At 43.7% G+C, this 15,232-nt stretch overlaps 1 long non-coding RNA gene across 4 annotated transcripts in view; it reads right to left on the reverse strand.

Moving 5' to 3' along the window:
• LOC310687236 overlaps nt 1–8,457 on the reverse strand; it is a 158,860-nt gene extending 150,403 nt beyond the window's left edge. For 3 of the 4 annotated variants that reach the window (XR_014516312.1, XR_014516313.1, XR_014516314.1), the window contains exon 1: nt 7,925–8,457. This is a non-coding gene — a long non-coding RNA (uncharacterized lncRNA). Of the gene's footprint in view, nt 1–6,267; nt 6,335–7,924 lie in introns of all 4 variants that reach the window. The other variant, XR_014516315.1, reaches the window with a different exon arrangement.
• Between the last annotated feature and the right edge of the window lie 6,775 nt (nt 8,458–15,232).

Here is a 15,232-nt window from a genome sequence, read left to right on the forward strand (position 1 = left end):
TACTCTCCAGCAGCCTGGGCTCCACTGATTTCAGAGCATGTTGGTTCTGCTAGTTAATGACATATTTGGAGAAACTTAATTCAGAATATACCTCAGCAGATGCAATACAGAACTTTAGGAAGCTACATTATGCTTCAGTTCACCTAGCTAACTAACAGTGTCTCTCCAGGGTTTCAATCAAGGGTGATTCCTAGCCCTATAACCTAGCTTCAGTTGTCTATGCTCTGATAACCTATAGGTTAGATTACTGTAATGCATTACACACTGGGCTGCTTTTGAAGATAGTTCAAAAACTACAACTAGTGCAGAATTCAGCAGCCAGATTGCTGACTGTGATGAGAAGGTCTGAACACAGCACATGGATTTTATGACAACCACACTGGCTACTGATTAACTTCCTGGCTCAATTCAGTGCTAGTATTGACCTCTGAAGCCCTATGATGCTCAAAACTATAATACCTCAAGGACTGCCTCTCCCCATATGAACCAGCCCAAACCATGTGTATGGTGTGATAGAAGACGGCTTAATCTACTGGTTTGTCGTGACTACATCATGCCAACGGAACAGAGCCCTACTGCAAAGACTGTGTGTTGGTTAATGTGCACTGATCGACACACATAAAACAAATTCACGCACAGGCGTCTTCCAAAAACCCAAAAAACGTGTTTATGGAAGACAATCTTACTCAGCTATGAGTGATTGCCAAAAAAAGAAGACGGCTTCCTATGAGCTGTGACTCAGATTAAGCTTTCATTTCTGTGCAGACTTCACAAGCCATAGCTTAAACAAAAGAGCTAGTAATCTGCTACCCTACTCCCTAATATTTTACTCTGTACTAATGCAGTCAACTCAACATTTAAAGACTAAGTGATACTGTTTTATCCTTCAGAATGGTCAATATCTGCCCTTCAGTGCTTTTGGACTAAAGCTTCCAACACCCCTGACCACTGCTGATGCTAGCTGGGGCTGAAGGGGAGTGTTGTAGTTCAATTTCTGGAGGGTACCACATTGCCCAACTCTGACTTAGAGCACACTCTCCCAAATCTGCATGTAATTTCTTATTACTAAGTTTCCTCTTCCATTTTCTGTAGATTTGTCACCCTGGCAACCTTTATCCTACTCTCCTTAAGAATTCAGGGTGGTATGCAAGACACCTCTCCTTTTATGCTCGTAGTAACCCTGTGAAGTATGGTAGGCTGAGAATGCTTAGACCAAGATCACCAAGTATGCTTTGTGGGGATTTGAACCCAGGGCTCTTTAGCTTTTGTCCCATACACTAACCACTACCCCACAAGGTCTCTCACTTAGGCTTTGTTTCAATTTATTTTATTATTATTTATTGCATTTAGTTGGGGATTGTGACGGATGTATGCTGTATATAATAAGTATAGTATATTTCCATCTCTTGTTTGGACATCATTGAATTCTACTTCAGCTTCTCAAGCAAACATATTTTACGTTTCCTGCAATCTTGAAAGAGCTTGAGATGCCCCCTGGTTAAAACATCTGATTTGCCAACAGTCTGATTCAGAAAAGTATACTTTAATATAAATAATGCATTGGGGGTTCAATTCATTATTTGTTTAAAGCTGGAGTTAAAAACTCCTGCTGATTTCAATGAGCTTCAGATCACATATTTTGTGAAAACCTATCTGTATAATCCCTTCCTTTATGACCTTCATAAATTGAGGATTCTCCTTCAAGACAATCCTAAACAGCATGATTTTACTCTGGGAACCAGTGCCCTGAATCACAGCTTTTAAAATCCATATAATAATCCAAACTGGACCCCATACCATGCTAAATTACAACATCTGTTTCCATGCTAAATTTCCCTTTATTTTCCCTTTATTTCTAATGCTACCAACCTCAATGACATGATATAAAACCTTACCCTGCCCCAGAAGGGTGAAAATAAACCTGATCTCAATAGAAAGCATTCTAGCTGTGCAAATTGTAAAGAAGATTATGTGTGTTTTCCTGAATAGTTATATATGAAGCAGCATCAAATCATATTTCTTTATTACAATTATTTAACCATTTCTCACAATCTAATAATATGTTTGAAATATATGAAATTATTACATGGAAACCTGATATTTATCCTTATGTATCTACCTTCTGAAACAATAATAGTTAAAACCATTTTTGGTCTAGATAGGGGTGGGGAAACTGTGACACTCAAAATGCTGCTGGCTGGACTGCAACTCCCATCACCCCTGACTTTTGAATCATAGAATTGTAGAGTTGAAAAGGACCCCAAGGGTCACCTAGTCCAACCCCCTGCAATGCAGGAATCTCAACTAAAGCATCCAGGACAGATGGCCACCCAACCTCTGCTTAAAAACCTCCAAGGAAGCTCCCTTCTGTTCCACTGTCAAACAATTCTTACTATCAGAAAGCTTTTCCTGATGTTTATTTGGACTCTCCTTTCTTGTAACTTGCAGCCATTGGTTCAAGTCCTGCCCCCCCCCCCCGAGCAGGAGAAAACAAGTTTGCTCCATCTTCCATGTGACAGCCTTTAAAATATTTGAAGATGCCTATATCTCCTCTCAGTCTTCTCTTTTCCAGACTAAACATACCCATAAAGCTTGGTTGCTAGTGCATATTAGTTGTGCAACTACATTAAATCTATCTGAATCTGGATTTACTGTATTCCTAACTTTGTCTGTCCAAAAAGAACTTACTATAGTAATATGTAAAATATATTTATTCTCTGTTCTCCATCCTTACTTTGAGGTGGGTCTCACTCATTTTTTCAAGTGAATATACTTCTAGATATGCATACATAGGAACTGATGCCTAGCAGTGTGGTCCCTTATACATCTACTCAGAAGTAAGCATCATTGAGTACACTTATTGACAGATACGTTTATTACACCCAAACAGTGAAATACTATGCATGTTTATTCAGAAGCACCACTGAGATCAATGAAGTTTCCTTCCTAGTAAGGGTGCCTCTGTGTATGTATTTCTTTTACAAACCAGTCTTTTCCATGGAATAGTCTAGTGTTTGTGGTTTATGCTGCAAAATTCTTCAGTCTACAAAGACTGCTAGGCACTTGTGGCTAGGCCTGGTTGTAAATAATAAAACAAAGCACAACACAGAGAAAATGTTTTCAAATGGCATGAAAGCATTCTATCTTTTGAAATACCTTTGCAGAACAAAACTTTTGCCATCACTTTAAATTACCCTCTGCTTCTTGTGCTGCTGTCCATTACTGAAGTTCATAAAAGACTAACTTAAGGAGCATTTTAAAGCTAAAAGCTCTGTTGTGCTCAGAAGAGAGGGGCTGCATACACCGAAACAATCTCTTGTTCCCTCTATTTATTTATTTATGTTTGTCTCGCCCAGCTCCTTCTTTGTCAACCACAGGTGTTTGGGAGCACATAATGCTCCAAATGCATCAGAAAAGAGGTTATTGTGAAAGACCTTTTCTTTTCCACTTGTCCTAAAACTACTCGCAAAGTGTTACATGCGTTATACCGATCACCATAAACATCAAGGAACAAGCAGTCCTCTGTAAGCTGGCCCAGCAGCTCCACTATGACATTAGTTGAGACAGCTTTGTGACCCTGCATTGTCTGGCCTTTATTCACAGAACCTGTTTCTTTTCATTTCTTTCTTGCATGTGTGTATGGGGAGGGGGTGCGCATGCACACACACATTTCACCCTTTTAGGAAAATAAAAGGCCGTTGGGGCATTTTTATTTACTGTAAAATGGACTGGGGGAAGGGAGAGTAAATTTATCTTAAAAGCTATACAGCAACTACTTGTGAAAACACTAGAAGCAGCTACTGTAGTTATGGTTTCCAGAACCACCTGCAAACAAGTGCAGACACCGTAGCAAACTGTGCCCTTGGGTTTTGTCACTGTTGTTTTCAGACTATTTCTTTTTTAAAAAATTCTTCTCTCTTGTCTTAGCGCAAAGCTTGCGGTGAATTTATGTGACAGCTATGAAAGTAGGACGCAAAATTGTGAACAAGAGCTAACCATTTTTCAAGCTTTCCTTGTTGGTATCATCACAATTTGCTACACAGCAGTGAATACTGAGTCGGTCCTGATAAATGGTTGAGAAGGAGGGAAAGACTGTACAGTCGGAGAGCCTCCAAATATCCCTCATAAGCATCCACTTGAATAAAGTGATTGGGGGCAGGGAGATAATCTATAGGGCCATTTTGCTTTCCTTTCTTCTGTCTCAAGGAGGGCATGTTTTAACAAAGAAATATTTGGTTCAATGGATTGGGTCTGAGGGCCAAAATAGATGAGACAGATGTGTGTGAATGCATCTCACTCTTTAGCCTTTTGCAGTGGCGTAGCGTGGGTTGTCAGCACCCGGGGCAAGGCAAGTAATTTGCGCCCCCTAACCCATGGATTTGCGCCCCCTAACCCTAACCCCCAGATGTTGCGCCCGGTGCGGCCTGCCCCCCCTGCACCCCCCATGCTACGCCACTGGCCTTTTGCAAACTGAAGCAATGCGGGGTTCCCATTTGGATTGGGACTATGGTGCACATGCAGAGGGCTTAACACATTCCCCTGTGCCATTTTCTCAATGAAAATCCCAAACATACACACAATCTAGTGTTATGAAAACTCAAATAGCAAGAAAATGCAACAGAGGAAAAGGAACAGCCTTCCTTCCATCATGCCCCCATCCCAGGCTGCAATTTGCAGCAGTCTGAAGACTTGCAATTTGCCAACACACAGGCACACAACCTTCCATTGGAATCAAACTACCTGGAATAACTCAGGAAGGTCTACACAGGAAGTTGCCTTAAATATTTTTCTGAACAGTAGAATATGAATTCCCATAATAAATAAAATACACAGAGCTATGCCAGTTTTGCTCCTGATCTTCTGTCCCTATGAACCCTGTGCCACTCTCTGATACACTGTAAAGGATCCTGGGACACCGCACTCAAATTTTGCCATGATGCCACTCATGGTGCTAAAATGTCTTGAGCCAGTCATGAGAAAGAGGGTTTATAGAATGCCAAAGCAGCAGCATTAAAGAGTAATATGGGATGAAAGAAAAGCTAACACCAGATGAGGAAAAAGCTGGGTCCGCCCTATTATTAGACACAGACCTGAATCATATGTGCTGTTAAGCCAAACAACGGTTCGTCAGAAACAAAAAAGCATGTGGGTTCCTAGAGAAACGTGACTGCTTTGCTCCCCTCCTAGTCCTCTTACTGCTATGCTGCTATGAGCTTAGCGCTTAAAGATTAGAAGACCCGAACTGTGGTCTAAGAGTGTTTCATTCAGGTGGTCCACGGCCTGTCTGTAAAAATACAATTTAAAATTGTATAGCACCTTTCACAGCACATTATAGTTGGTACAACAGGCAGAAAAATCATTAAGAGCCAAAGTCCTCAGCAATTTTCAAGCAGTCTATGGCCAAAAAAAAGTTGGGGGACTTGGGGCTTATGCACACTTCTGCTTGTCCTGTGCCTAGAAAGCATGGTTCTGAGTGGTTTTCTGTTTGTCTCATTCTTTCTAGGCATGTGTCTGAGCGGTTTTGCCTTTGCTCCGCCATTTTCCCCTGGAAAACATGCTCTTTAGCAGTAAATTGGAACAAACGGCAATCCACAGAAAATGTGGTTGCTGTTTGTTCCACTTCAGCACTAAACCATGGGGGAAAGCGATGGGACAAAGATGAGCCCTCAGGGTGTCATCCAACAAAGCACAAGGTTTAGCCAAAGTTTGCCATGGGGAGATAAAGTATGAGACTGTTTTTGGATGACATGTGAAGCCAAACTATGCTTTAGTTTGCAGAAGCAGAGGAGGGAGGACAAAGTCGCCATGATCTCCTCTCCAGTTATACCTTTCATACTTAGCCATATTTTGGCTCAGCTTTTATGAACCATGCCAGAATAAGACAGACACCTTAGGAAGCTAACTTGGGGTGTCATGAAAGGGCAGCAAATGGTTAGCTATTTGATTTATTACAGTGCCAGTAAGCAGAGCTGCCAAAATAATTTGGCCAGTTCTGGGTACCATGTACCTCAACAGGGGTCATGGGAGTAGCCAGGATTTTTGTTAGGGGGAGCAGAACCTCAGGTTTGTATTGATTTAGGGGGAGCAGCTGCCCCCCTTGTGTCCCCCCCCCCTTGGCTACATCCATGACAGGGGTGAGGTTTCTATTTGTTACTCTATCTCAAGCAGCAAAATGTATGATGGCCTGCCCTCCCACTTTTTCACAAGTGTTGTTTTATGTGACGGAATGGAAGGGTGCCTCCAGGCATATGACTTTCTTCTCCTTACCTCAAGGCCATCAAATCCTTAACGGAACAGAAGTTGCCCTGATCCGTCACTTTGAGATTTCCTTAGGCTGTGGGAAGCGAGGAATACATCCATTAAACTGTGAAGCAGCCGGCCCTGCCATTAGGCAGAAACTGAGGCTGCATACACACCGCACACCCAAAGCACACAACTTTTGCCCCTCTCCCCAAGAATCTTGGGAACTGTAGTTTGCCCCTCTCAGAGCCACCACCCCAGCACCCCATTAACAAACTACAGTTTAGATGTATGGTGTGCAGTGCCGGATTTACGTATAAGCTAAATAAGCTATAGCTTAGGGCCCCACTCTCTTGAGGGCTCCCCAAAAAAATTAAAGGGGGGAAAACTGGATGTACATTTCCAAAATAAAAGATAAAAAACAAATAAAATAAAACCTACATACAGCAACAGTGTTTTGTGTTGTGTAGGCTCCTATGACGTAAGTAATGGGCCCCGCCTGCTAGCCTGCTCCCTAAAATATCACTGGTTTGCTCATTTCTATATATAGGGTGCCTACATTCTGCATGGACTAGTTGCATGGCAACATGTGCAAATGGATTTAGATACCTATTAGGTCCATATAGCATATATGGCATATATAGCATATATAGCATATATTCAACACATATTTGTTGACATATATATAGCATATATGGCATATATAGCATATATAGCATATATTCAACACATATTTGTTGACAAAGGACAGCTGGACATATAAAGGGCCCCGTTACCTTCAGTAGCTTAGGGCCTCATCAAACCTAAATCTGGCCCTGATGGTGTGTCAACAGTTGATTTTCGGGTGCCATGAAAGGACCATAGCTGTCAACCTTCCCTTTTTTTGCGGGAAATTCCCTTATTCCAGCGCCGTTTCCCGCTGCTTCCCGCTGCTATCCCGGATTGTTAGATATCTCGTAGACTGTCCCCAGGACAGGTGAGGCTGCTGATCCCTTACAGTGGTACCTCGGGTTAAGTACTTAATTCGTTCCGGAGGTCCATTCTTAACCTGAAACTCTTCTTAACCTGAAGCACCACTTTAGCTAATGGGGCCTCCTGCTGCCGCCGTGCCGCCACTGCACAATTTCTGTTCTCATCCTGAAGCAAAGTTCTTAACCTGAAGCACTATTTCTGGGTTAGTGGAGTCTGTAACCTGAAGCGTATGTAACCTGAAGCGTATGTAACCCGAGGTACCACTGTAGTTGTTTATTTCCTTGACAACTTCAAATCTGAAAGTTGACAGCTGTGGAAAGGACAGCACCTTGCGATTGAACCGTTGTGGCGTTTTTCCCTGTCAGGATGAGGGAAGAAGTATTTTGTGGGGCGCTTTGCCTCAGGAGCCTAAAATACTTAGCCGGCCTTGGGCTGTAGGCGCGCTAGGCAAAGAGGAGGGAAGGAAGGAAGCGCGCCATTTGCAGCTCCGCCTGAGGCAGCCCTTCAAGGCCTTGCTTGGTTCTCCGCTGCTCAAGGGGGAGGCGGAGCAGCGTCGCCCCGCGTGTGAGAGGGAGATGCAGGCAGGCCCGGCAGCGGCGCGGCGGGAAGGAGGGAGCTCGAGTGAGAAAACGTCCCGAGCCCTGACGCTGCATCCGAAGAATAGGAAAGGAGCAATATGATCAATATGGTTTCTTTGTTGGGCCTCGCTTACCTCGGCGGGAGACCATCTGCTCCCTGTCAATGGATCACCTGCTTGTCTGGCTTGTTGGCCGGGCAACCGGTGGGTGGAGGGAGATTAAGTGGGAGCGGCCGGGGAAGGGCCTGTTTTTTGTTCCCCCTCGCGCTGTGAGGAGGGCGGGGAGGGGGAAACATGGAGCGGGCGGGGAGAAGGCCGGGCTCGGCTGGAAGCTGAAGCCGGCTGCGCTCCCCTTGCTCCTGCCTCGCCGCCGTCAAAGGCCGCGAGGCTCGCAGGGCGCGAGGGATGCTTTTGCACATTGCTCAGGGTGAGGATGCCCAGGGTCAGCCCCGCACACCCCTCGCGGCGGAGCTGCTTCTGCTGAAATGCTGAAAGGACGGGGGGGGGGGGGGTCGGTCGAAGAAAGAGCCTACTATATTGCACTACCGCACAATAAACCGATAGTCCAAAAAATTGTGGTTGGCTCCTCCAGGGGCCTCGCTTGGAGGGGTAGCGTGGTGAGGTTTGACAAAGGGGATAGCATCTCTCCTACCTTCAGAGCTGTGTGTGTGTGTCATTTTACCAAGGCACTTTTAAAAATGCTGATTATTAAAAAAAAAAAAATATCTTGTATAAGGGGGGGGGGAGGAAGGAGACAACAGCCTCAGTAAACCGTGCAATTGGAAAACATGCATCAAAACAGATTCTGAGATGCAAGCACGCTTAAGCAAATGTAGACACAGTGGTTCCCCCCCACACACTCAGAATTGAGCCCCACTGATTTCACTGGGGTTTACTACCAAGTGCAATAGTTAACCCAGTTATAATAAATAAGTACCTCTGCATAGGATTGTGCCTGAGCTCGTAAACGTACTTGCCAGGATATGAGCCCAAGGAATTCAGAATGCCACCCTTTTACAGTGGTACCTCAGGTTAAGTACTTAATTCGTTCCAGAGGTCCATTCTTAACCTGAAACTGTTCTTAACCTGAAGCACCACTTTAGCTAATGGGGCCTCCTGCTGCTGCCGCGCCGCTCGAGCCCGATTTCTGTTCTCATCCTGAAGCAAAGTTCTTAACCTGAAGCACTATTTCTGGGTTAGCGGAGTCTGTAACCTGAAGCGTATGTAACCTGATGCATATGTAACCCGAGGTACCACTGTATTTCTTTTTTCTATATAAAAATGTAAGATGAAAGAAATGCTAACTATAGTTTGGGAGATATTTGATAAGCATATGCTTATTTTGCTTTTTTGGGTAAATTTGTTTATTTAAAAAGCAAGGCACATAAGCAAACTTTTGGGATCCAACCCTTAAGAAACTGAGCCACTGCAATCCCAACTATATCTACTCAGAAGTAAGGCCTATTGAATTCAACTGGGCTTACTCCCAAGTAAGTGGAGTTAGGGTTGCAGTCTTAGACTCTGGATAATATCAACATGGAAAGTGTAATGTCTAAACTGAAGGACCCAATCCTATCCCAGTGCTAAATCATATTCAACACTAGCCTTATGCTGTATTAAGAAAACATTGCAGCCATTGCTGTAGATGTTGGTGTTGGATTTAGGGACTTAGAGGTGCAAATCTTGTGCTCTACTACTGAGCTGCTCAAGAACAACTAACTTTAGTGTGTGTGTGTGTGTGTGTGTGTGTGTGTGTGTATTCTGCTCTTCATCTATGAGCAATCCCAGAGCAGGCACAATTTATGGAAGTGATGCTCAGTGCAGCTCCGTTGTGTCTTGTGAATTTATTATTATTACTCATCAATAAACCACCCCTTTCTGACACATGCATCCTATTCATCCCATTGAATGAAACACAGGTGCTGTAATCTAGCCCTACAGTTAGTCACTGCATCATTCATTTTATGCATATTTTCATGGTAGATATATTTCAAATGGTAAAAAAAGAAAGAAAAGTAATTAGGCATCAGCTTAGATTGTTACAAGGATTTCTTCTTTAAGCCAGAGGCGTGTGACAAGATGGCTTGGCACACTCTCCTGTTTGCTCCGAAGCAAAACATATACTGTTCTAGTTGAAGGCGTATACAGACTACAGTGTCCTCATTACTTTCATTTGAGCTACAACACTTAAGCCCAGCAGTGAATACTCAGGCTAGGCAAGGACCTATGTCAAAAGGGGGGAGCACCAGAAAAGCATTTCACCCCAGATTTGAAGGGGCCTTTAATGAGTCTTCAAATGAGATCTGTGTGGCTATGAAGGTAAGAGCAGGAATTTGCATACACATCAATCTTGCTCCTTCCCTCTAATTCCAGAGTTTTCATATTGAGAATACAATACATGACTGAATGTGCTCACTGGCCACAAGTTGAATGTTTCACTTCCAACTTGGGGGGCTTCAGTTCTGCAGCCCCTGCAATGGGCAGCATCCCCAGCAACTCACCACCAGGGGCAGTAGGGCCAAGCAGAGTTGCAGTATTTGCTGGAGATAATGGGGAGAACCAGTGGGAGCTGATAGAGTCAGATCGCCTGAAGGCACCCTGAGTTTTGAACAGGGGCATTATTGCTCAGCTCTTTCCAATCCAAATCTAAGCTTGAGCATGTGTGACTGCCATTGCATATAGCCATCCTTTATTACTCTGGTCTTTTCTTTTCTTCCCACCCTTTCATCTGTTACCTCCTGCTCTGTCAACATTTGGATTGTAGGCTTCTGGGGAACGAGTATTGTTTTGTTACCCCATAAAGCAGCATGTACATTGACAGTACATCAGTGTCCATCTCCCTGTTCCCTTCTTTGTGTTAGCTCGTGTCCTGAAGGGCAGAGAATTGTCCTCTTATACTGGTCAAATTGATGGTGCTATGTAAATGATTACTGTTATAAATGGTAACAGTGCTGTGGAAATGGGAAACGACAAGCTAAAACTGCATCAAAAAGTAGATGGAAACAATGGGTTGTTATTTATTTGTTGTTATTGTTGTGAAGGCATTTCTGCTTCAGAACCCAGTAGCTTGGCTTGTTTTCCATGCAAGATATGTCTTGTAAGCTAAAACAATGTCCATGAATCAAGCAAAGAGTTTGCAGAATTATTTGTTTCAGACAGGAAAATCTGTCAACACAGGTAAATAGAATTATCTGGCTCAAACCTGGAGATGGAGAAAAGGGCCTTCTGAATGCACTTTCAAGGATAATTAAGTGGCAGCGCTGGATGTTGTTATCCTTTCCAGCACACTGGAGCTCCGTTTCAGGATGATGATGTGAAGCTCCGAACTTTATGTGGCGTCTGCCATGCATCACTGAAAGACAAAGCATGGCTTCCAGTTAATGGTTGCTTATTTCCCAAGAGGCTGTCAAAACATGTAAAGTGCCAGGAGGAGATATCATTTTAATATGAGAAACCTCATTTTTAAGTGGTACTTTTATACATTAAAAAGGCATGCTTCGGAACAGTTCTTTTCGCATGAGTAGCATAATGCATGGAACAAATAATCAGGGCTTGCAACTGCTAAGGGCCCACATCCCAGCAGGCAGAGGGGCCACTGACAAGAGCCCCCTGGACCTACTCTTACTCTTCACCATTGCAGCCTGCTTGTTGGCTTTCTGCCTGGCAAGCAAATAGGTAGTAGCAGTGATGGGAAAGAGGAAGAGCAATTAGTGGTAGAATCATAGAATCGTGGAGTTGGAAGGAACCACAAGGGTTATCCAGTCTGACCCCCTGCAATGTAGGAATCTTTAGTCCGACATGGGGCTTGAACCCACAACGCTGAAATTAAGAATCCTGTGCTCTACTGACTGAGCTACAGAAATGGAAGTAGACTCACTGAGAGAAGCGTCTTGCCCAAAAGCTTTTCCAAAGCAAGCTCATGCAGCAAGCCTCTTTAAAATAGGGCCCCATCTGCACTGTACATACAAAGCAGTATCGTATCAGTTTAAATATGGATGGCTTAACCCAAAGAATCCTGGAAATTGTAGTTGGTTAAATATGCTGAGTGTTGTTGGAAAACCTCTATTCTCTTTAGAAAACTACAGTTTCCAGAGTTCCCTGGGGAGAGGGGCTGATTGTTTAACCACTCTGGAAATTGTGGCTCTGTGAGGGGGCCTCCTAACAACTCCCTACATCCTTAAACTAACTTTGTGGATTCTTTGCCTTGTCTGCTCTAAAAGGATAGTGCAGACATGGCCTCTGTGTATCCGTGGATGAACATTCATTGGAATCACTCACTTGGTTCTGAGTTAAGCAAGATCACCCATAAAGCAGGCCTGCCAAGAAGAAGAAGAGTTTGGATTTGATATCCCGCTTTATCACTACCCGAAGGAGTCTCAAAGCGGTTAACATTCTCTTTTCCCTTCCTCCCCCACAACAAAAACTCTGTGAGGTGAGTGGGGCTGAGAGACTTCAAAGAAGCGTGACTAGCCCAAAGTCACCCAGCAGCTGCATGTGGAGGAGCGGAAACATGAACCCGTTCACCAGATTACAAGTCTGCCTCTCTTAACCACTACACCACACTGCCAAGGGTTTGGAATTGCGAACAGTCCTCATGCCACAGGCAGATCTACAGTTTCAAAACATTCAACGAGAGACTCCTTCGTTCCATCGAGGAAAGACCGTTTGTCTGCGCTGAGGAGTTTGGAATCCTGTGAGCCTTTATTCCATTGAAATATCTCCTCTGCCCCACCCCAGTCGCTGCTTGAGTCCCAGAAGAGGTTAACGTGCACAGCAGCCATTGCTTGCAAGGACTGGGGAAACGCCATGTGCAGCCTCAGCTTCTTTTCAATGCACTCGAGGCTTTTTAAACACTCTGTAAACGTCAGGGTTCCTCGTAAGAATGCTGGCACCTCCCTCTTGAGAATGGATGGTGCCTCTCTGGCTATATAAGCAGTTGTCCTCCCGCCAAGAAAATGTGAAATAAAGGGAAAGATCATACTGTATATACAGGCCCAGATTCAGCTAAAGTTCATTTGCACGTGCGCTACGGCTTTAAAGCACATGGCTTCTCCCAAAGCATCCTAAGGACTGTGGTCTGCTAAGAGTGCTGGGAATTGTAGCTCTGTGAGGGGTAAACTATAATTCTATGGAGTCTTTGAGAGAAGAATACAGTGTGTGTCTTAATTTACAGTGGAATCCTAGGCATCTTTGTGCTGAGCAACCCTAAGCATGCGGACAGTAACTTCAGATGAGAAAGAAAGTGTCAATATCATGTATCTCAACAAGGCATTTTCAGCATTACATTTCAGCACCTGTATTAGACAGTGCCTTCCTACAAATACGTTGTGGAGTCTGGTACACCTAAAAAAAAATAATTCTAAATCAGTCTCAGGTTTAATCTAATTTTCTTTGTAGCTTGCTGCCACTAAATAAGTTGGTCCTTTTCTATATAAGAAGTTCCATAGCTCTTCCAATATACATTTTTTTATCCCGCATAATCTGAAAGCTAGTTTACACACACACACACACAGAGAGAGAGAGAGCACTGCCTCTTTGCTTTTAGAAATCAGCATTGCAAAGACTTGCTTTTATTCAAATGGAGATGATGGAGGCATCTGAGCAGTCAAAGAAAGGAAGGGAAAGTGGGGGGAGGGCTATGCTGGGGATCTGTTAATTAATTATTGTGGAGATGGGCAACAGAAATGTGTCAGCATAAACAACATATGTGTTCCGTCCCCCTATTCCTCCCAGGAACATTTTGAGTTTCCCCTCTTCCTGTCACTAGGCTGCCATAAGCTTCCAAAATATCACCTGAAATAAAAAAAAGTTTCCCACACACACAAATACACCTTAAAGTTTTGCCATTGCTCCATGTAAAGTTGATAGCAACGGCAGCAACTCAGTTTGCCTATTCCTTGCAACAAGCTAAAGGCAGTCAGCAAAGCTATGCTTTGGGAATTGGTTACACCGGACCTAAAATGCATATCATAAGGACAAAGGGCTAGGAAGGGTTGTCAAGAACAGGGGCCTGCACTGTATGAGCTGAGATGACACATGATATCATGAGTAGCTCTTTACAAGTCTGCTGAGTAAGAAACGCCTGCCCCTTTTCAGACCCTCAGCGCTTAACAAAAGATTTGCAGGAGCAGGCATATGGGGTAACAAAAAATTGTGCAGGCCAGAAATTTTTGTGGGCTTCTTTGAATGCTCTGATCACATATGTCCAAAGGTGTAACTAGAGATGGGTAAGCTTCAATGAGTTCAATCTGCAATGGACTCACCCAAAACGAGCTTGATATGAACCAGGCTGAATTAGCAAAAAAAAAAAAAAAAAAAAAAAAGGAAAGAAGAGATACACACAAAGGAAATTTGACAGAACAAATTAATAGACTAGAATTAATCACCATGACCGCAAAACTAAGGAATAAGGATGAGTTAAAGATAAGAGGAGAGTAGAGATGTTTTGGAGATTATCTTAGAGGATACAATATGCAATTTAACCTACATAGGAGGGACACAAGATGAACTGTGGTCTAAACCACTGAGCCTCTTGGGCTTGCTGATTGGCAGTTCGAATCCGTGCGATGGGGTGAGCTCCTGTTGCTCTGTCCCAGCTCCTACCAACCTAGCAGTTCAAAAGCATGCCAGTGCAAGTAGATAAATAGGTACCGCTGCAGCGGGAAGGTAAACGGCGTTTCCCTGCACTCTGGCACTTGTCACGGTTATCCACGCACCAGTAGTGGTTTAGTCATGCTAGCCACGTGACCTGGAAAGCTGTCTGTGGACAAACACCAGCTCCCTTGGCCTGAAAGTGAGATGAGCGCCACAACCCCATAGTCGCCTTTGACTGGACTTAACCGTCCAGGAGTCCTTTACATTTACCTTTACCTAACATATGAGCAGCAGATAACATCAAAAAAGGAAGACTTGAAATGATAATGGGTGAAATATCAGGATATGCAGCAGATCAATATTTTGCTAGAATGCCACAGAGAGCTGGATTGGGAAGTCTTAGGAAAATAGATGAGTGGTGGATACTGCATGATGTGTGTATAAAGCTGTTAAAATTTCAGAAATAAAAGTTTTTTAAAAAATGAATTAACTTGGTTTCAGCTGAGGCCCGTTCTGAGCTCTATGTCTCATGGGGCATCTGATGATATAATCAGGAACATGGCAATGCCTCAAACCCTTTGGTGTCCCTATTTTCCAGGGCCAGTCCTGGATTTACAGAAGCCATCCCAGCTTCTGAGTTGATCCTGGAACATCCCGCTTTTCCTTAAGACATCCCTATTTTCAATGGAGAAATGTTGGAGGGTATAAAGCCTTGTTATGAACCAAGAAGCCCTGGGAGGATACAGGGCACTGATACAGGTTTACGTTGTCACCAGCTAGGGAGCTGGTCCATGCTGCCATCTCTGAGCATGATGCAGGTGATCAGAGGAATGTTAAACTGGAGACTGG

Source organism: Podarcis liolepis, assembly GCF_965112155.1.
Source record: "Podarcis liolepis genome assembly, chromosome: 10".
NCBI lineage: Eukaryota > Metazoa > Chordata > Lepidosauria > Squamata > Lacertidae > Podarcis > Podarcis liolepis.